Below are 22,202 nucleotides of genomic sequence, written 5' to 3' on the forward strand. Positions count from 1 at the left end.
GGATGTGTGTGTGCTATTGAAAAATACACTCTGATTTTGGTGTGTTAATTATTTGCATGACTTTTTTAGTGCTTTTTCTCCCATTGTGCTAGGTGCTGTGCAAGCAGAGGCAGAAAAGACAGTCAATTCTCCAGAGGTTATTAAAATCTAAAGTATGTTCATGTCAGACTCACAAGCAACTTATTACTGCACAGCGAGTAGCCTACATCAGCTGAAGCATAGTAACTGTTCATATAGGCACTCTTAGCCAGGAACAAATGGAAGATAATTCTTTTTAGCCCAGTTCACAGTGAAAAGGGATTGACAAAGTCAAATTACATGATGTTCTCTACCATCTGAGGATACACACAGACAGTTACTGTGGCTCAGGCAGTGAGGAGTAACTGGTTAAACCATGGTAACTTACACATAAAGTCTGAGCCCTAAGAGAGGATCGATGGATACAAACAGACAGAGAACTGGTAAGAACATTAGCTTCACACCAATAAGAGGTTTCAGGGAAAAGGTGCTGCATTTTGATAGCAAATGCAGCCCTACAGAAGAGCTCTTGAGGGTTCCACAACAAATTAAAGGGAGGAGGGTTTTTTCCAGAAAATAAAGCATTTGTTGAAAAATACTTACGTGCCTTTTGTACAATATTTCCAAAGCATGAAAAGCTTTGATCGAGCTGGCAAAATGGCATTGGTTTCTAATTTTACTGCAATAACACTGCATGTGGAAAAGAGTTACATCTGCAGATTCTCACTAGTGCCCATGACTAACAACTCCTACAAAAGCAGCATCAGAGGATCTCTGATAGCTTCCCTGTAGCCGATAAGAAATGTTATCAAGATTCTGACTGTAGCCATATGTCTTGCAGTGAAATCTGGTCATGAACTAGTTTTATTGTGTAATGATTATTCAGCTAGAGGGATAGAATCTGATTTTCCATTTGCTGCTATCCCATGCATGCAGAAGTGCATTGGCTCCTCACCCTACTCATGCAAGCTTTTGGTTTTAAAGACCATACTGATTGTGATGAATTTGATCTGTACAGTGTTAGAATGGAAGTTGTTTCTATCCTTTCAAGTTTCTTCTACAGCAAGCAGAAGTGCTAGCTGTTTGTGGGAGTGCTGATTACAGTAATTATAACATCATGTACCTGTTGAGGCAATGAAACTCCTGAGGCATTAGCTGCTTACATGTCTTATTTGACATGCTGACATTTTTGTGCTCCTGTCAAGAACGATCAGTCAGGCATATTGGTAACACAGAGGTGAAGGACTCCCTTACTGTCAATAGCATAGTTTCCTTGTAGTTTGCAATCAGTAGGGATGAACCCTGAAAAATGAAAGTTCAGTTCAGCTGACCATACCTAAACTAGATGTGTGTGAAACTGATCTGCCATCCTTTAGCTCATTATTTTCACAGCACAAATCTGTAATTACTGACTCCACAAGCAACATAAGAACAGCTGTTCTTGTGATAGTTTAATACCACTGGAATTAGGAGAGGTAAGTAATTCAGAGGTGTATGACAGCTTTGAAAATATCTGTTTCAGTATGAGTTTAACTTAACATGAGATCTTAACATGAGATTTTGCCATCACTAAGCAGAGAAAAAGAAGACAGAGATTAGACACCAGAGGAAAAATTGTGGGAGGGCCATGATGGCCATGGTTCTTCAGTTCAGAAGTAAATGCTGCTTCTTAAAAAAAAATGGTGCTATTTGGAACAGTTCAGATGGACATAGCAGCAGAAGAATAGCTAGCATAGCAGTTGCCTGGAAAATTGAATTTCCAGAACACTTTGTAAAACAATTTCTCATCTTTAACCAGTACAAGAAAAGCAGAAGTTCTAAATTGTTGAGACACACTATTAATGAAAAAATACAACTATATCAAGGATAAACTAAAAATGTTATTACTATTTGCTAATGACCTTCACTTCCTGACTTTCACCACTGAAATGGGGAAAGCCAGACACTCAGGGAGCCAGGAAAGTGCAAGGATTTGCAGTTCCAGGTTCCCTACTTGGGAGGCAGCTGAGAGGTTCAGACAGCAAGCTAAGAAAAACCAGGCAGGTTTCATAACGTTTCCATGAAATCAGCAAGGTCTGATGCAAATTTTGCTTCTTTGTTCTTTTGTACCTCGCAGTGGGAATCTCTTTCACCTTAAAATATCTATGGAAGAGGCAGAAATAGAGTAGTTCTTGATGTGGCTTATGAAGCAACCAATCAACCCATCACTTGCTTTGTCACTTCTAGAAGGGGAGAAAACATGTAACAAACTCAAATTGAAAGGCGGCATTCAGATTTGCTGGAACCACCTCTTTCTCCAATTTTGGGAGCCTCATTGCAAGAAGGACATCAACAAAGAAAAAAAATATTTAGAAACGGGGAACAAATATGCAATGCAGGATTGCATGCAAGGACGAGGATCCATCTAGGCAAACCATCAGACCTCCAGCGGTGCAGAAGACCAGGGGTATGGACAGGAGAAGAAGAGAAAGTGGTTTGGAACTAGCCTGTTTCTTTTGCATGTGCAACAGATGAGGACAAGGAAAACACAAAGTCAGTTGAGTGCTATGAGAAGCAGGTTGCATTTGAGGAATGGTAAATTGTAACACTTTATCTCAGCCCTTGACAACTGCATGGTTAATCCTTGATCACTGCACACGGGTCTACAGCACTGGGTTTAGAGACTTTGAAGACACAGCATTCAAGCTTGAGAAAGCAAAAATGTAAAAAAGGGTTAAAGCTATCCAGGACTTCATTATTTTCTTGATATTTAATATAAAACTGATACTGAAATTATAAGGCTGTATATATAAAGCAAACAAAGTCGCATTAATGCTGTGTGAAGTTCACCTGTGGAATTCATTACAACAGAAGGTCAGAAGTGGATTTTTAAAGATCTGGATAGTACTCATGGATAGCATCTGTAATGATGTGACACCGAGTTAATAATTTACTTTGCCTCAAAAATTTTGGCAGCATCTGACTGCCTTCCAGGTTCAATGTAGATTTTTTTCCCTTCTGACACAGTGATGTGAAACTGTATTCGTACTCTATTTTTGGAATGTTTTCTCTCTCCTCATGCCTCCCCATCCCAAAAAAAGGCAGAAACGAATGATGAGAAATTCTCTTAGACTGAGGCTTCACCTTTATAAATTCAGGAAAAAGTTCCTCCACATTTCTGGAAACTAAGCAGGTCTGGGAAAACTCCAAAGTGCCAGATTCATGTTAGCAGTTACAAAGGGAGACCTTCAGATTGTTTCATAGATACTGCAGCTTGTAATAGGTAGTTTTTACCCAGCTTCAGGATTTGTCTTCTTCATCCTTAAATCCCACATAGGCATCCTCCATTGATTGGAAATGGGATTTCTCCCAAATAGCTTAGTGAAAACCACCACAGACTCGTAGCTCATGCAGTTCTTGGCTTTTGTGCTGGTGGCTGAGATTCGTGGGCATTTTGGTCACAGTCTGCAGGATTTGGACATTAAATAGAAACCACAGAGGCAGAAGTTGCCACTTTGGATCTTTGTTCTGGCTTATTCATTGCTGTGTGTTGTGGTTTAGGCCCATCAGGAAAAAAGAACCATGACCAGCCGCTCATTGACTCCTCCCCATCCCGAGGGCACTGGGAAGAGGAAAGTACTGAGGGCCTTTGGATAGACTTGCGAAGGAAGACAAACATTAATTTAATCGACCACCAACCAAAACCACTGCAAACAGAAAACAACACGGAGTGGCACGATGATGAAGACCACACCCGGCCCTTTAAGACCACCTTCCCCTCACTCCTCCCCTCTTTCCGGGCTCGTGGCCCTGATCCGGGTGTCTTTACCTCCTCCTCCCTTCAGTGGTGCAAAGGGCAGGACCAAGGGTTTCAGTCAGCCCTGTCCTGATGGCTCCTGCTGCTTGTCTCGCTTCAGGGCAGGTGGACTCCTCACTGGCCCTCCAGCTTGCCTTCATCCCAAGGGCTGCAGCTCCTCTCTGCCTCCTGTGTGGGTCTCTGCAGCCCACAGGCTCTCCAGCATGGCCTGCGCCATGGCCACCTCCTCACACAGTCTCCTGCTCGTCTGGGCGCACTCACCCTGAGCTGCTGGTGGCTCTCAGTCCCACCGTTGCCCTTCATCGGTTGCAGGCACACAGCTGCTTTTTCACGGTGGGCTCCAGTCTGGTGCTTACTCTTGACTGACTGTGGGACCCACATCACTGCCTCCATCTTGTACCACTCATCCACCTCCTCTACCTGCTCAGATTTCCCTTCTTAAATACTGATGGCAGAGGTTCCAGATTGCCCCAGCTGGGTCAGAGGTGGGTCCACCTCAGAGCTAGGGGATGTTTTGAGAACTGCTTATCTGGACCAGCACTGCAGCTAGGGAGCTCTGTTACCAAGCAAAAAGCAGCTCCACACAAACCCATGACATTGTATCTGTCCATGGGCAGGAATGCTTACTTCAAAGAAGAGCCACAGATAGGATCAGTGTGTGAAACAGTACGTATTACCTGGAGTACTCATCCTGATTTCCAAATGTTGGATGGGTTCAATAACTAGTTCTGTCTCTTTCCCAGTCTTTGCTGGACATTCAGTCCTTCTTTGAATCTTCTTAAATTCTCCACCTCATGACAGGGAAGTTGATTTCAGCCACTGATGAAACTGATTAGTTTTCACAATCCTAGCTGAGCCTTTCACTCTGCAAGTGTGTCAGGTACAGGACACTTCATGGGCTAATGACCTGATCAAGTCTGGGAATTATAATACCATTATCCCTATCAACAGAAGAGGGTTGAGGAGGAAGAGCACCATCTTGATAATGTCCCTCAAAAATAAAACAAACTTTTCTTTACATGGCTATGGACTTAAAATTGTCAACCACAAATTCATAAAATCTCATGCACATGCTCTTGAGAACACAACTGTTCCTGTACTAACTCCTCATTTTTGACAAAAAAATACAAAAGTCCACCTTGGACATAAATAACCAAAAAAAAGAACCCGCCCCAAAAAAGCAGCCTTATTAAAGCTAATCAGAATGAGACACATCCAGGAAGGAATGAATAATGCCCAAGGAGACCTCAGGGTCAGAGTGGGCAGTGAATCAGACATTGACAATGCAATATGGCAGGGAAAAAGAAAGCCTGCAAATGTGGTCTGTCATAAAGCAGAGATAGACTGTGTCCAGAAGGCTCTCGTGGGAATACTCTGCAAATACTCACTAAGCTCCTGAAATGTCACTGCAAAAAAAAATATATATATATATATATATATATATAATGAGGGAACTAGAGGAAGTTCAAAGAAGAGCAATCAGAACGATCTGCAGGCTGGAAAAACTCAGCTGTGTGGAAAGACTAAAATGGCTAGATAATGGCAGTGGTACCTAAGTGGCTTTTCTGGGTGATTTGCTTAAGTAGAGTTCACAACGATACAGAAAGCACAATCCAGCCTCTTCAGAGTGCTTCAGCTTTTGTAGGTGTCACACTGAGCCCTTAAAATCTCAGTGTTGAGCCAAAGAAGGACTCCGCCAATACTGTGACTGCAGGGAATACCTTGAAGACTCCCTTAAGGAGCCCAGTACCAGTTTCAAGGATATCAACTGTGCTGGGTACCCACAGCTACGCTGTGGAGATGGTGCTGCAGCATTGTAGGAACCACAGCACAAGCAGCAAGATTGTTACCTGAACTTCTGGTGCTCAGAGTATTCAAATTATACTAAAAGCCTTGAAATGGTCCAGAAACAGGACACAAAGGTGGCTTAGAGCCAGCTTAGAGACACACAGCAAGCAGAAATTGAGAGAGGTGGGTAGGAGGAAGGGAAGAAAAAGAGACAGAGGAAAAAAAAAAAAGATGAACTGAGATTGACTAGGAGGAGGGGAAAAAAATACATCATAAAGGTCAAACCTAATACTGTGGAGATGTGAGGCAAATGGCAGAAAGCTTCACTTTTATAATTTGCCATAAACCTTAAAGAGACACCGTAGAGCTGAACTGGAGTGGACTCTTGTCAGGTAAATAATAAACTGCCCGGCAATTTCCATCTTGTCAATTCATATTGAGATTAAAGTACCTAAAGCCTTATTTCAGGCTGGGTGTGTGGGGTGGGAGGCAGGTTGTACAACATGCATGTGTGCAGAGGGGCTCCACGAGTCCCACGGCAAAAGCTGAGATTTCAGGTCGTTCTGCATTAAGGTTAGTCATCATCTCCTGAGTGAGGAGACCTCTGAGAAGAGGGGCAAAGGCAGCCACCTGGAAAATCCTCCTCTGCTGCTTCCCATTCACAGCGAAGCCGCCACATGTGATCACCCCCACACACGAGTGTCATCTCCATTAATAATTCACCGAAATGCTTGATTCATCAAGTCCAGGAAGTTCCCGGGACGTGTGGGAAAAGACCAGCCGGGCATCTCCGCTGTCAAGACAAGGACTTAAAAACGGCTCCAAGGATGAGAAGCCGCACAGCACAAACACACGGTTCCTAACAGAGCAGCTTCTCCCTCCTCTTTATCCCCCCACTTCCCGATTTGATTCTGCTTTTACTATCACTACCAAACGATCAGGAAGAAGCTGGCTGCTCTCCACCTCAAGCACGGAGAGGCTCTGGGGGGGGGGGGGGGGGGGGGAGAAGGGGGGCTCCGGAGCACATCCCTCCCCCTCTGCCCTCCCACCGCATTCCCTCCCAAATCCGTGCCCGCCCGGAGGAGCCCCCTCCGCGCCCGCTCCGCTCCGCGCCACTCCGCGCCACTCCGCGCCTCCGGCCCCAGTGCGGCAGCTCCGGCATCCGCAGCGCCGGCACCAGCGCTGCCCGTGCGTGTGTCTGACCGCGTCTGTGTGTGCGTGTGTGTGTCTGACAGGGAGGCGAGCAGGGAGGGAGGAGTTTGCCTTTTTTTTTGCCTCCCCTTTCCCTCCCCCCACTCCCCCCCTCCCCCTTTTTTTTTTTTTTTTTAATTAATCAGGAGCGCTGAATGGAAACCAATCAGATGGAGAGCCGGCTCGGCTCGGGCTGCCTGCATGCTGGAGTTAAAAAGTGCTGCGGGGCGAGCGGGAGCCCCAGTGAGCGGCGGGGCGGCTGATCGGCGGGAGCGCCGGGCCGGAGCCGCGCTGCTGCTGCCGCCGCCGCCGACCCGGGCGAGGCTCGGCCCCGCGCCTCCCGGTAAGGACATGCGGCTCTGCGCCTCGCTCGCCGGGAACAACTTCTAACTCTCATCAGGCGACTGCCACCTTCCCTTTTCCTTCTTCCCCAACCCCCCGGGTTTTTTTTTTGCTTATTGGGAATGCTAATTAAGGGGAGGGGGGCAGGGCTGGGGAACGGGGGAGGGGGGAGAGGGCAAGCACTTATTTTGCAAAGTTGGCAGCTATCTTGCGAAAGGCTCTGCACCCCACTGTAGTGCCGGGGTGTCCCCCTCCCACACCCCCCCACCATCCTCCCCCGGGGTCCTCGGCGTGCCCGGCGCTCCGGGGGATGTGGGGACCACGCTTGCGGTCATTCTAAGTCAGGCGAAGGGATGCGGCGTTTTCCTGGGAATTGCTACCGCCAGCGAGGGACTTGGGTCGAGGGGAGCTGGCGGCAGGGAGGAGGGTCGTGCGCGTTTTTTTTTGGAAGGGAATAGTGCTAATAACAGCAACGACAGTAACAACAACGACAACAAGAGACGAGTGATGAACAACTATAAAATAGTAACAACAACGAAATGTGTCTCGGTTTCTTGACCCTGCCAAGTTGCTGCGAAATGGATACAGGGCAAAACCCTTCGGATCATGAGCGAAATCTGAGGCAAAGTGCGGAGCTGAATGTAGAGCACAGTTGAAATGAGGCGCTCCCTCCGTGAAAAGAAGGGGGCAGGAGGGGCAGATCTGAGGACGTTACAGGAATTGACAAACATGAAACCCTTTATTTGAGGGGAAAAAAGGGGCTTGGGGAGTGAAGGAGGTGGTGGAAATAGGAGGGTAGGCGTACAGGCATTTTACAGGAGAGAAGTTGGATAATTGCTGAAAGAAAGTGCTGAATTTGGTTATGTTGCAAATGTTTCTAAGGAGCTGGTAACACACTTTGGATGTCAGATAGATTGAACTATTTATATATTCACATGCATAGAACACCTACATGCGCACACAGGGAAACCAATACCCAGCGTGTATACTATATATATATGTATCCTTCTGCTTAAGGTTGAGCCAAGAGATAAGCAATAGCAGTAGAGGTCAGTGGCTGTGGAAAGTAGTCTTGTCACTGCTGCAATAAAATCCATATTTTACAGAGAGTTAAATGCAGTACTTTGTAAGTGCAAGTGCACGGCCACCTAAGTAACTCCTGATGACATTCAAGGATCAAGAAGTTTAATGACCGAAATTACTCCCAGCACGATGGCACAGCTGCTACTTTTCTACAAATCGAGGAGATGGGGCACTTTTTCCCTCATACTTGTCTGTGGTGGTGGATTTTAAAGTTCTGTTAGCACTGTGTGGAGGATTGTGTAGCAAAAATTACTTGCAGAGTGTAATGTCAGCCCTTTCTTCAAACTGACTGTTCTCCTAGCACAGCTGGAATAGAAGGTACAGTTGTTTCTGTCTATTCAGGAATCCGTGAGGACGCTACATACATCCTGCATGTGTACTTCATGGGCTGTGCAAATGAACATGCCTGCAAGGAGAACGCTATGATCAAAAGCAGGATCATTTCCATTCCTTTTTGTTATAGGACTGTATCTAAGAGCATCCTGGAAGTAACATAATTCCACAGGAATAAAATTGCTTGAATGTGCCGACCTCTTTGCTTTTAATCAAAATAGACATAACTCTCCTAGTCAAGATAAAGGCTTATCTCATGTATCTGCTGCTCTGAAATCTCTATTGTGCAGTCAGTTCTGTGCAAAAGTGCTTATATATTACTTAAAGCATTCCATAAAATTGATTAACATCTGTTCCTGAGCAGTACAATGCTATGGGTAATGGTGCATCCCTATTCATTTCTCTTTTTGTTTCTAATTTCTGTTTAAAGGCAATAAGTTTACTTGTCATAGGAGAGTCCGATGGGGCTCTGAGGCTTGTGATCAAGATCAAGTAGATTCATCTACCTTGCATATATACAGTTTTAAAGGCTTGGCAGCAACGGCACAATTGGATAGCTCCTTTAAACAGCCCAAACATGCTAATAGAGACTGCAGGGCTGGATCTCTTTTTCCTCTCCTCCTCTCAGATGTTATCTGACACAGCACCGGTAAATATATAATCTCATATGCTTTCAGCAGGCTTTCAGGTGCACCATAATCTTTCTGGACATATTTCTAGTGGCTTGCAGTTGACTTTTGAGCTGGGGAAGGGAAAGCAGACAGTCTTTTCAGAATAACGCAATCAGAGGCAGAAATACTTTTTTCCCTCCTTTTTTTTTTTTCCCTTCCTAGGCAAAATGGCATTGATTTGGTTCTGTTGTAGTTCCCTGCAATTATCCTCTGCAGCCATTTAAGGAGCTGGGGTCCCCGTAGGGACCTATTAGTCTCTCTAGGTATTTTAGTTTTCACACCAGTTCACAGCTCTTGCATATCTCCATGCCAGCGCTCCAGCAATTACATTTATAGATATGGTCATCATTTTCTAACCAAGTTGTTAGTCTAGAAATATGCATCTTAACTTCTGACTCTTCCCTCCCTCCCTCCCTTGCACAGCTCTCCCTTGCAAACAGTAACCTGCCGCTCAAGGCAGCCTTCCTTTCCATAAAGTTTGCATTTTGCCATCTGCTGTTTCAATAATATTTAGTTGAGAGACTTCCTTGAAAGCAAAACACACACTTTAAAAAATGTTGTGGGTTGGGTTTCCCACCCCCCCCCACTCTTTTCCGCTGAAGATCTTGAAACTAATGCAAACTTGACAGAAGTTATGTGCCTGTGCTCTCACCAGCTGTGATCCTGCCAGTGCACCTTCTCTCTGCCAGAAATCCTCTACTCAAGGGCTCACTGGGTTTCTTGGAGCAGGATCCCCTTTCTGGTCCACTGTCTCCTCAGATCTACTGCATCATTTTTGCTTTGACCGAAGATTTTGGCACAATGATCTGCTGCTTGCTCATAGACTGCTGCAGTATTTGGGGTTTTGGAAGGAATCGCCGTGGGGTTTTCCAGTGGATGCCTGTGCGCTGTGCAGTGGTCGAGCAGATCGAGAGGACGTCGATGTTTTGCTGTTGTTAAATGAAATCGTTGGTTCCATCTCTCCCTTAACTCAACTTTTTTAGTGTGCTGTCTGCCCTTTGTTGATGATTTTTAAACCATGTTCTCTTTCTAGTACAATCTTGTAGCATTGTGACTGAAGATGGGCAGGAAATTGCTTATGGATCTCCTTGGAAATGGTGGCTAATTACTAAAATGCAAGATAGCTGAAATCTATAAAAACGAGTGGGTAGAATCTGTTGGAAATAGCAGGCCCCACTGTGATGGTGCTTCATCTTGCATAATGGTTGCAATTCCTCTAGTGGCTCTGCTGCAATTACACCAGGATAAAACAGAATTGGTTTTCAGTATCTTTTGATTAAGCGTGGGGAGAATGCCATGGAGGGGCTGGCTGTGCCTTGGAAGCTGGGTGTTAGGGAGACTTCTTCCTTAACCTTTTAAAGACCTAGTTAGCTGCAGTAGCTGTTTCAGTTTCTTCAAAGGCTTTGCATCATTTGGGGCTTGCTCCTCTTTCTTTTTTTTCAAAATAATTACTTGGGTTCACAACTCTCAGAAACAGGACTGACTGTGATTATCCTGACTGCCACGTGGAGACAAATTCAGGACCTTTTCAACGTAAACTCAACATACAGTCCCTCATCCTGTACATCAAGTGAACGGCCACTGAAGCCAATCTTTCCTGCTAACTCCATTCAGGCTTCAACTTGCAGTATAAACAAGGTTCTCAAGTTTAAAGGTGTTCTGGTTGAGATAAAAATCCAGTAGCAGCTGATTTTCTCATGCCGCTTGCTTAGTCATGGCAGCCCTTTCTAAGGGGTCTAAAGAAACTGAGCTTTATGAGGGGAGGTGCTGCCACGTTTCACCTTGTATCATTTGGGAGAGGGAGAGATCTTGAGATGGAGAGGGAATGTTCAGTGTGATTAAACCCAGCTGTTATCCATCTTTACTGCTTAAAAAAGGATACAGGGAAAATTATTAGTACCTGCCTGAGTTCTAAAAACACCCTTGAAGAATGCATAATTGATGCAAAACATCAGAAACATCAGCAGAAAGTCATCCTCTCTGGGATGTGTTGTGTGGGACAGTGCAGGGGAACTGGGTGGAGAAAGTGCTGAATAAAAGCACTCTTAAAGTTTGAATTGGAGTACTTCTCTTCACATCCATTTGGGTTCTTCTTGCCATAAATCTCAGCCTAAGAGCTTCACTCTCATCCTTCCCCAATGACTAGCCAATATTTGTTGGGAGTCCGTCCAGCCTCGGCTTGCTAAGCTTCTACAGGGCACTGCTGTGTGTCCTAATCCAGATCACCCATCAGCAGTTTCCCCTCCCTATTTCAAGCAGCCTTATCCCTCGTTGCTTCTGTCACCACCTCCTGTGCTTACTCCAGGTGTGGCTGGTTGCCAACACTGTCTTCCACCTTATTTATTTTCCCAGTTGTGCACTTGGCACTGAAAGGCCCAAACAAATACTGTGAATATTTGTATTTATGCTTTTGTTTGTTTAACAAGAGCATTCCCAGAAGAAACTGGGATAACCATAGGTCAGGACTGTAGTTCAAAGTGGTGTGAATTAATGTCACTGACTGGTACATCCAGTCTTGTGGAGCTGCCCACTCTCTCAAAACAAACCAGAAAAGACAGTCTTAGCTGCAGATCCCCATTAGCAGTGGTGAGAAATAATGCTGATGGAGAAGGGAAACTGCATCTTTCTGGTAAAGCGAGCCTGCAAGCTCTGCCAGGATGGAAAAGGCACGTCTGGCATGGTGTCCTTCATGAGTTAGGGTGTTAAGCCTCCAAAAAGGAGCTTTAAGGGAAGAAGTGATTGCTTAACTGTGATGGTGCCAGAGCACTGGACATTGCTGCGCTGAAACATCCAAGACTGCGCTGAAACATCCAAGACTGCACTGATACCACATTATCTTTCTTCCTGCACAGCCACAAGACACCCTCTCCATACTCTCCTCTTCACCAAGCATGCAGAAAAAAAAGTGCATATACGTTTCCATCCGGTTGCGTTCAGGAACAGTGCCAACCTTGCTATGTTTTAAGTAACCTGCTCAATAACAGCTTTATTCTGGAGTGGTGGGCAAATATTTTATGGTTTAATTAACCTGTCTTGTCAGGTTATACATATGTATGTATATATAGTCAGAAAGTGCTTAGTTCTACCCAGAATTTGACTATTAGATTTGCAACAAAAATACCCATCGTAACCCCTCAGCCCTTCCCTAGTGACACAACGCAATGCACGGAAGAAAGCGCTTTATGATTGAGATCGGTCCTGTACTATCTGGGTACCTTAATTCCTCTCAGCTAAACTAATCCTGTTATCTGGCTGTAATGTTTACAGCTGCCTGGGAGATAATAGGTAGTGTATCTTTCCAGCATTCCCACTCCATCTAAATGCAGAGCCTGAGCAGGAGGACCTAGGAGAAGGGTCAGCAGGAACTGAAAGTTAGCACAGAAAGTAAGCACTGGTCGAGTTTTTCCCCAGGTACTGCAGGTGTGTGCTCATCTGGATGTGAGGCAGAGCCACCTACTTCCCAGCTGCTGTGTTTCAATTGCCAGATAATAGGGTCTATAAGCACAAAGGCTGTTTAATCAACACGAGCATTAGCATGTAGCTCTGCTTTGATGTGAAGGGTAAGACCAAACTCAAACTAAATACCTGGCTTTGACACTTTGCCTTCTCCAAGGTCATGGGGATCCAGAGATGGGAGGTCGTGGGAGAACCATGTGTGCCTGTGAATCCCAAACTTGGGATGCTGGCAGCCTCCATGCTGACACTCTTGCCCAAGGCAAAGCTCTCTCACTTACTTAGAAAGATACTCACGTGTCGTCCTCCCTCATCCCCCTCAATCCAATACGTTAACAAAAATAATTAAAAGCACGGTTGCGCTTAGTTTCGCCCGAAGCGTTGAGGTGAAGTCTGTTTCCTTGCTGAATTTATTGTCTTTGAGTACCTGGTGGTTTGTAACTTTAGGGGGTCATTAGTCTGGCAATCGTCATTTGACAAAAGCATCTTCACAGACAAAAAGAAAATGAAATAGCTTATAGTATCCTGCCAACAAAAAAAAAGCCCACTGTCGCTGCAAGATGCTCTGTGGACATCTGGGAGTTTTGCTTCACGTTACGGACAGGGCGTAGTTGATTGACACGGGGCCTTCACTCAAAAGCTGTTCCAAGTTTTCCACAATGGCTAAAAAATCTGTCTTCACCACACGGCCCCCCTGTGAGACTGGCCTGTATAATTGGCCTTGTTTTACAGCGGGGGGAAGTGAATCACAGCAGAGGTGAGTGACTTGCCCAAGGTCACAGGAGGAGGCTGTAGCACAGCAGGGATGCTGAACCAGGATCTTACAGCAAGTACAGCTTAAGTCAACCCTCCTGCCTCTCTGCTGCTCACTCGAGTTGTTGGAGCTGATCAAAGAATGGATGGGGAAAAAAATTCCGATTTGGATCTCTTTCTTCACCCAAAAGAAAGCCAATTATTTTTTCTCAAGGACTCCTCGCAGCTGCTTTGACACTTTCTCCCCAAAGGATTTTCTGGATGGTTTTTGCTTGTTTGTTCAGCCGTGTTCTGTGTGGAGGGGAAGGGGGAAGCTGGGTAGCTGCAGAGCTGTCTGGGACAAGAATGAGTAACTTATTCCCAAGAGAAAGTAATTTGAGCTGTCACCAAGCAAGGTGGTGATGACCTTCCTCTCTACACTGGCCCAGTTGGACTGGCCACAGAGGTTCTTTACCATTCCCTGCCTCATTCATTCCCACCTACTTATGCCTGTGGGAGGGAAGGGGATAAAAAAGACTCATAAAAAGCTGCCTTTTCTGCATGCTGCTGCCCATGGTTTTGGGAAGCTAGAGGTCACACCACACTCTCTCTTGTTCACGTCCATGCCTGTATGAATTCATTTCAAAGCACCCCTGCTTTGTTAACATCTAAAGAGTAGTATTCCTAGTGCATACATATGAAGATGAGTCCAAGTGAAGTTACTTGGCTAAGTACATGGCATACACCAATACCCCTGGCATGGATACTGACCCTAGTATAAATAATTAGAGAAGGAGAAAAAGACATATAAAGAAGACACATAAATTTACAAGTTATGCGGCAGTGTGAGATCCAAGTACCAGGTTCTGAGCTGCTTGTCACCCATTATGCCCTCATGCTTTTGGAGCTGGCCTCGCAAACTGGTCGACTACTACAAGAATTCAAGAGAGCCTGTTTCCTCATTTTCACAGTGCAAAGAGTGCTCTGGCAGATCACAGAGCCAGAATATATAGAGTTAGAATCCCTTTCAGGGAGCAAATTCTTTTTGTGAAATTGGTGCTCAATTTAGCTGTCACCACTGAAAGGGGAAAAGATGCAGAGGCAACTTTTAAGTCTACCAGCCACCTCCCTTTAAGCAATTCATGCTGTGCCAACTAGTTTTATAAAACTCTGTATTTCATCTAAACTCCATTTAAGTCTAAATAATATGAATGGCCTGCTATGGTATTTCCCTTCTCACTGCTGATAATTACCAAGTTATTTCTGCTATAAACAAAGCAGTGCTCTTCTCTCTCTCTGCCTTATCACACCTGGTCCCAGAGCAGTTTAGTTTTAAACATACCAATAAACTACACTGAAGTCCACAAGACTGTTTGAATACTTAAGTGCCTTCCTGGATCCTGATGTCAGGATCTGGTAATGAAGTGTTTACAGCCTTGCAATTATTTCCACCATGACCAAACCTTGACCTCCTAAAATTTGTATACTCGGTCTCCTTAAATAGTGGACCAGGAAAAGTGGGGATGTTAAAAAAAAAAAAACCCTGTGTAAGGAATGATCGTCATTTCCCATGGAAGCCCCTTCAGGAACGTAGCCCTAGCTCATTTGTACAGCACAGAGATGGATTCTCTGCTGCCCTCCTGCTCCCAGCAGCAGCTGGGGGCAGAGGACTGGACTGTGATGGTCAGTTGCTGGCTGGGTCTGCTGGAACATAGCAGAAGCATCTTTCCTTTGTGCAAGTGTCTCTGTGCATTACGTGTCTAAAGCAAATTCTTAGCTCAGATTCTTCTTCCTGGTGCCTGCGTCTTCAGATCATCTGCACTTAAAGGGAAGCAGTGCATGTGCATCTGAGTAAAAAAGCTGGCCTGGTGTATCATATTTATTAATATTTACAGCCATCAGCACAATTCTGCAGACAATCTAATCTCAGGCAGCTTTGAAATTCAGTGCTGCTCAGAGCAGCATTTCCCATCAGAAACAGAACTGTGCACTCTGATTTGTAGAAAGGATTTCTCTTCCTCTTGGTAAAAAAAAAACCCACCAAATCCTGAAACAACACAAAAACAAGCTCCCACTTCTCTCAGCACAGAATTTGTACAGTTTCTAAATTAAATGTATTATCATGTTGGGGTGTCTTTCGCAGGATTTCTACCATACTTCATTTGTCAGATATACCTCAAAGCTACTTGATATCACAGTTACTTTAAGGTATGACAGTTTTCCTTAGCAACAGGTTGTAATTTCAACCAGGCTGGTAAATGTGAGGTCAGAAGCTGGTTGCCGCAAATCCAGGAGGTTAAAATACACTGCACATCCTTGTTTCCTGTTACAGTACCATCCTGAATCCTGGATGAGCAAAAGAGAACACTGGGATTACTCAGAAGAAAGCAGTTTTTGCCCTCTTGGAATAGCTCATTTAATATTAAGCATATTTTGTGTTTAGAACAGAGATGTTTATGTTTGGACAAACTGGTGTTAAAACCAGCCTTCATGTGATGCAGGCACCTCAGGTGCAGATTTAGTTTCCAGCCCTAACCTGAGCAAGTATCTGTTACACCTCAGAGGCTGTGGGTCACCTCCGGGCAGGGGTGTTAGCAACAGGCACCTCGAGATGGGCAGGCATCCCAGCCCCAGGAGGCAGCTGGAAAATTGACTTCTGGAGATCAGCACATAGACTAGATGGCTACCAGCAACCACAGCTTCAGGAGGTGTTTGACTGGGGCCAGGTAAGTGCAAAGCAAAACACCAGAGGTCTTTCGTTAAGACTTAGTGTGCGGTGATAGAAAGTGTCAGATTATGACAGTGGCAGCAGTTTCCAGCTCTGGGAATGGTAGGTTGAACACAAGGAGGAGATACTCAGTCAGTCGGTGCTTCAAGTCCCATTCTTCAGTTCCTTAAGGTGACATGGTGGAGGATTCAGTATTTTTTAAATGCACTACTGATGGTAGTGGAAGCCTCACAGTTATCCCAGCTTCGTTTACAGGATGTACTATATAAAGCATTTTGAGGATAGGTTTTCAGGAACCACTCAACTTTCTATATTCTCCTTCCCTTAATACTTCTCCTCTTCCATTGGACTCCATTTCATGTTCATCTGTTGTCTTATAAGCTAACGTTCCTTTTCTGAGCTCTGTGGGTGTTAGAATTGTAGCACTGTTGAGGTTGGAAATGTCTGTTAAGATCACTGAGTCCAACAGTTAACCTACTACTGCCAAGTCCACCACGAAACCATGTCCCTAAGCACCATGTTGCTTCATGGAAGACAAGACATGCAAGGAAGCCAAAAGTTCAGCAGACACCAGCATGCTGGAAGTGGGTCTCTGTCCTCACATGGTGCATCACAGGGTTGGATGAATTCCCTCTGTGCATGCTGGTTTACCATTGACTCTGACCACCTGAGCAGAGCAACAGGACCAAGCAGGATTCAGCCACAAGCTGGGATGGGATGAATTATTGTGAATAACTGAGCTGAGCCATTAGAAATAAGTTGCTAATGTAAGCAAGATTAACTTGATGTGCTGCCTGAAATGAGATATTAGAGATGATAGGGAAGAGAGAGAGAAAACTTTTCATTTAGATGGAAACAGGACTGATTAATTAAGCAGTAACAAACAAGGAACCTTGCCTTGAATTGATATGAGGCTCACAGTGCTAATTTAACACAAAGTACAGCTCCCAATTTGTTATTAAATTAGAATGGCTTTTAAAATTGTTTACTTTTTTCCCCTTATCTGCTTCTGTGTGGCAAAATGATTATTCTGGCTAGTTAGAGAAACCAATCACAGCAACAGAAAGTGTAGGTTGAAGGAGGGAAAGATTGTCTTGTTGTGTAATTAAGAAATATACACTAATATCCATGACATCATGAATAAGCACTTCAAAGTAGTGAGTGTGCTCTGTATTGCATATGAAACTAAACAATTAGCATGCTTACAAGCTGCTCTGGACATACAGTGAAAAGGCATTGTACTTAAGGAAGCGACTGCCCCTTATGTTTGTAAAGATCTGCTCACCTGACTGACAAATATTATTGTGGAATAATAAGGAAGGAACATTTCTCCTTTTTCTTTCTTTCCCCTTTCCTACAAATTTCAAAGCAGTTTTAATTTTGGCAGACTTTGGGGTAACTCTTTAAGAGGCAACTTTTGCTCCTCCCCTATGAAAATGTGAGACATTGTATGTGATGGACAAATCCTGTGGAACAACAGGGAAAATAACCTTGTAGCGACACTGCTTTTTTTTCCTGTCAAGTTTTACTCTTGACAGGAATGAATCTATGTAATTTATTGTAGGATAGCTTAACAGCAGCAATTTGTCATGCATTGTGATGTAATTTGATGGGTTCATTTCTTAAATGAATTATGGATTATGGATTACCTCTGTATATCAACAACAGAGCTGTATCTTTTATGTAAATATTCCCTCAACTTTTCCTTCCTCTTCCAATCCATTTTCCGTCATCCATAGATGACTTTTCTTCCATCTAATCTTTCTACTAATAAGGTGTTTAATAATTTAGCAGCCTAAAAAATGAGCATATTTCAAAGGAGTTGGTATCAATAGCAGTGTGAAAGCCCCAGGCTACAAAAATGTGGATGAGGCTACCAAAGTTTTAGAGTCAGGATCCCAACTGTCTTTCTGCTTCAGGCAGCTATTTTATTAAAGTTGGTATTAAACAACACCGCCTAAGGTCTGATTAACAATTTATGACTTCCTAAGAAGGATTAGCAGAAGCCCATAATTTTTATATTTAAATCTTAATTTGCATCTAAGAGAAACCATACCCGGGTTTATATTTTCATTATTTATTATTTTTATTATTGCTGTTGCTGCCTCTGAAACATTTCTTACGTGAACGTTGCACGCACCAGTTTGTTGTACTGGTCTCACCCCCTCACATGTGTCAGAGGGAAAACTGGCCTCATGTCATGCAGTGGGGCTTGATCCTGCATAACAGTGGCTTTTGGCTCTCACTGGGCTCAGTTGCTTTTCACTGGGATGGAGGGTGGTGAGCACTTAGAATCGTAGAACCTTAGTATGGTAGGGGTTGGAACGGACCTTTAGAGATCATCTAGTCCAAGCACCCCTGCCAAAGCAGGTCCACCTAAATCAGATCTGTAAGCCCAGGAGCTAAATCTTGTCCAGCTAACATTATTGTAGAGAATGAAATCCATATGTATAGGACCAAGGCTTACCCAAAATACCTTCCCAAAGAGGAATTTTCCTTCCTGGCATTTACTTTGTGCAACCAGTTGCACCTCTGTCTCAGTGATGTTTTTCTATAAGCCTCCCAGCCCCACTTATTAGGTTACTGCTGGGCAGCCTCTGCTAGGAGAGGAGGCAGGGGGTGATCCTGCTGCTATACACTGAGAAGCAATGGAGCAGGAGCTATTGCTTTTTGCTTTTACAAAGGCAGCCCAGGAAGGAGCAGGCTACCAGGTGGGAAGGGAAGAGGGAATAAATATCAGTAAGTCTGCTGGCCAAACTTTACTCACTCTCCTGAGTATAAAATCAGGCCAAAGATGTGCAGCTTATTGGAACAGAGTGGCATTTATTACACTTATGGCAAAACTAGTTTTGATTTTTTAAAAAGATCAAAGTGTTCAAATAGAAAATAACAATGGTCTGTTCTGTTATCTATTTTCAAATTGACCTAATGCCCTCCTCTTGACTTCTTCTGCAAGTTCAACTGCTTTAGAAAGTTCTGTGGCGTATTTTCTTCTTTTTTCCCTCATGTGTTTCCATTTCTGATACCCTTCAGTGGGTTTAACACTTATTTCACCAAGGACTGGATGTGGTGGTCATAGCTTGTAGAGCTAAAGGAAAAAGCCTGTCAGCTAGGGGCTATCAGCTCCACTGGCTTACAGCAAGGGAGACATTATTTTTGTCTTCATGAGGTTCCTGAGTACGTAAGACACTAAAAGGCTGAAAAGAAATGCTGATATTTAAGCATCTTCATTGCTTTAGTTGAAGTCTCAACATCTCCATGGCTTTTCTTTTAATCAATAGCTTAGTTTTAGTCTTGGACTTGAGGGCTTTAAGTTTTAAAATACTAGAGCCGTAATCTGAAAACTGCTGGTTCTTCAAAGCACAAACAAGCATTAACACATTCAGAGGCAGATTTCTCATTTCCCTGGCTTTTCAGGATGCAATAAAACCGAATTTTAGTTTTAACACTGCATTCACATTTGAAGGATCTGCTGTTAGAAGGCCCCTGAGAACCGCAATCAGAATATTTTCTTGTGGCGCCTGCGTTTGGCACGTGCTCATGGGCCATCACTGTCAGCAGGATTGAGGCAAACGCTCCAAAGATTGTGCTGAATCAGGCACTGACTGAGCATTACCTGTGGGAATAAGGGCCTTAGATTTGGGATTAACAACACTCAAGGTTTCTATCTTATTCGTCAGCTCCGACTGCAATTTTATCTAGTCACATTCTCAGTCAAAAGAGGACAAATAAATATTATTCCGTTGGCTTCCAGGGAGCTGGAACGATAAACGTGAGCTGAAAAAACGGACCGAGAAAGGAGAAGAAAACTCATGAATAAATTATCAAGAGTGGACATGCCCAGGAACTGAGAGCAGTCAGCTCCCCCTGCTCTCTTGTCACTCCCCCATTAAAAACCCCTCATTCGTGTAGCCTGAGAGCAAGAGCAATATCACAGAATCACAGAATGGTTGCGGTTGGAAGGGACCTCTAGAGACATCTAACCCAGCCCCCCCCGCTAAAGCAGGTCCACCTAGATGAAGTTGCATATCATGGGACTTCTGTGGCCAGTGACACAGTGTGAGCAAATAGTTCATATTTAATCTGTGTGATGAATTATTTATCCAAACTATTCTACAGCAACATATTATTATTTATTGGTATGACATTAGTGCCCACAGGTCCTAATTGCATGAAGCAATGCTCTAACCTAATAGAGTCCCAGCTGGCAAATATGTTTAGAGAAATCAGGCTTGGCTGCAGGATTATTTGAGTAAAATGTGTCTAACTTCACAGGAAATCGTATTAGTGTGGTTAAGTGAGTTCTACCCTGTAATAGATGTGCAGGTAAAACTTGTCAGCTCTGCTTTTGTCCAATTAAAGCATGCTTATTCAAATTCTGTGTACAGAATTTTCAGGTGAGGTTGATGTGATTGTCAGTCAGAACGATGGCTTCCTGGTTCCCTTAAATGAATCAGAAATGGAAAAAAAGTAGGTCTGACCATAGCACACAAGAAAATCTTACATGGAGGAACAATGTGGTATCAGGCCTAACATTCTTTAATGAAAGTAAGAGAAAGAACTAGGAAATTAGAAGCAAGGTACAAAACATTTGCTAAGAGTCAGTGGAGACCATAATTATGCAACCTGATCTGGGTGAACCTGCTTTAGCAGGGGGTTGGAATAGATGATCTCTTGAGGTCCCTTCAAGCCCCAACCATTCAGTGATAACACGTAGTTTCAGTGGTCTCGGGGATAAATTCTGCCCTCAGTGTCACACATATTTCCACTGGTAGAACATATTTCTGGGTAGGACTGTTGCCAGGAAAACAGCCACTTCTTTACTTTTTCACTTTATTCCTATTCTATGACTGCACAGTCTGAAATAGGCACTATGGTTATGCCGGGTTGCTTTCTGCAGCAAGGATACTAGAGTTTTGTGGAACATGTTGGCTTTGTCCCAAATGAGTCTGCAACAGCACACCACAGTTTGCAGATACAGACATGGTGTAAGAGTCAAAAGAACTGCTAGATGAAAAAACATCTGTCAACACCTGGTTTGTACACCTCTCAAACTCTACTTTTGGATGTGTATTACTAATTGAGTCCCACCACACAGCAATGCACTAGAATTTTCTCATGTGGACACCATTTCCAGGAGAGATGTGGGGATCAGCTTGCAGTGGAGCATCAGCTGGACGGAATCCAAACTGTAAAGCCAAATCCCTTCATACAATGAAGAAGTTTGGAGACTAGATTGAGGTTCATATCGTGCAAGGGACCTCATCTTGACACAACTGAATGAGGGAGATGCATGAAGTGGTAGTCTCTAAACATCTGCTCCTCCCTTATCTTCTGAATCTCTTCAGAAGGAGCAGACACCCAGCCCTGCATTCACACATCCCAGCTTTAAATGGGTTACTGGTACCCAGCTCTGCACTTTGCATCTCAAGTCTTTCTGCTGCTTCAACCCAGCTCTGAAATGTGTCCCTCCAGGTTAGCTTGCATAAACATAAAGCCCCAAATTAGCATTGCAAGCAGCCATTGCCCTCAAAAACCAGTAGTTTGTCTGTGCTCAGTGCATATTTGCCATCTGCTAATGCATTAAAAAAAAAGAAAGGGGGGCGGGGGGGAAAAGAGGAATCTGGGCCAAGTCCTTAATTGGAGTAAATCCATTTGTAACTCTGGTCACTTTAAGGAACTGTCATCGCCTTTCCCAGCTGATGAACAGGCCTGTGCAACCACAAAGCAGAGGATGCTTTGGAACGTTGGGGCTGTGCGTTGTTTCTGCCTGTCTGAAGAGATGCCAAAGGGAGGGAGCATGTTTTCAGGCAGGCAGGCCGGCAGCCTTCTGGTGGCTGTCCGCTGTGCAGAACGGGCTGTGTACCTACACCCTGTGAGCCTTCTGCACTTCTGCCTGCCTGGCTCCAGGCACAACTCAGATACCTTGTAATAGAAATACTCAGCTTTGCTTTCTCAGCTCTAACCCTTCCCATGCAAAGTCAGAAGTGCGGACACTGTGCCAAAAATAGGAAGCTGAACTCCAGCTCCTGCAGAAATGATCTCTCTAAAAGCCATAAGCAAAGAG

General features: G+C 44.2%; 1 protein-coding gene across 1 annotated transcript in view; it reads left to right on the forward strand.

The window, feature by feature from the left end:
- Positions 1–7,045: 7,045 nt before the first annotated feature.
- LOC104550155 (cadherin-6) overlaps positions 7,046–22,202 on the forward strand; it is a 102,014-nt gene continuing 86,857 nt past the window's right edge. The window contains exon 1 of the mRNA XM_061995038.1: positions 7,046–7,136. The gene's annotated coding sequence lies outside the window, so the exon portion shown is untranslated. The remainder of the gene's footprint in view (positions 7,137–22,202) is intronic.

The sequence above is a fragment of the Colius striatus genome, chromosome 4, assembly GCF_028858725.1.
Source record: "Colius striatus isolate bColStr4 chromosome 4, bColStr4.1.hap1, whole genome shotgun sequence".
Classification (NCBI taxonomy): Eukaryota; Metazoa; Chordata; class Aves; order Coliiformes; family Coliidae; genus Colius; species Colius striatus.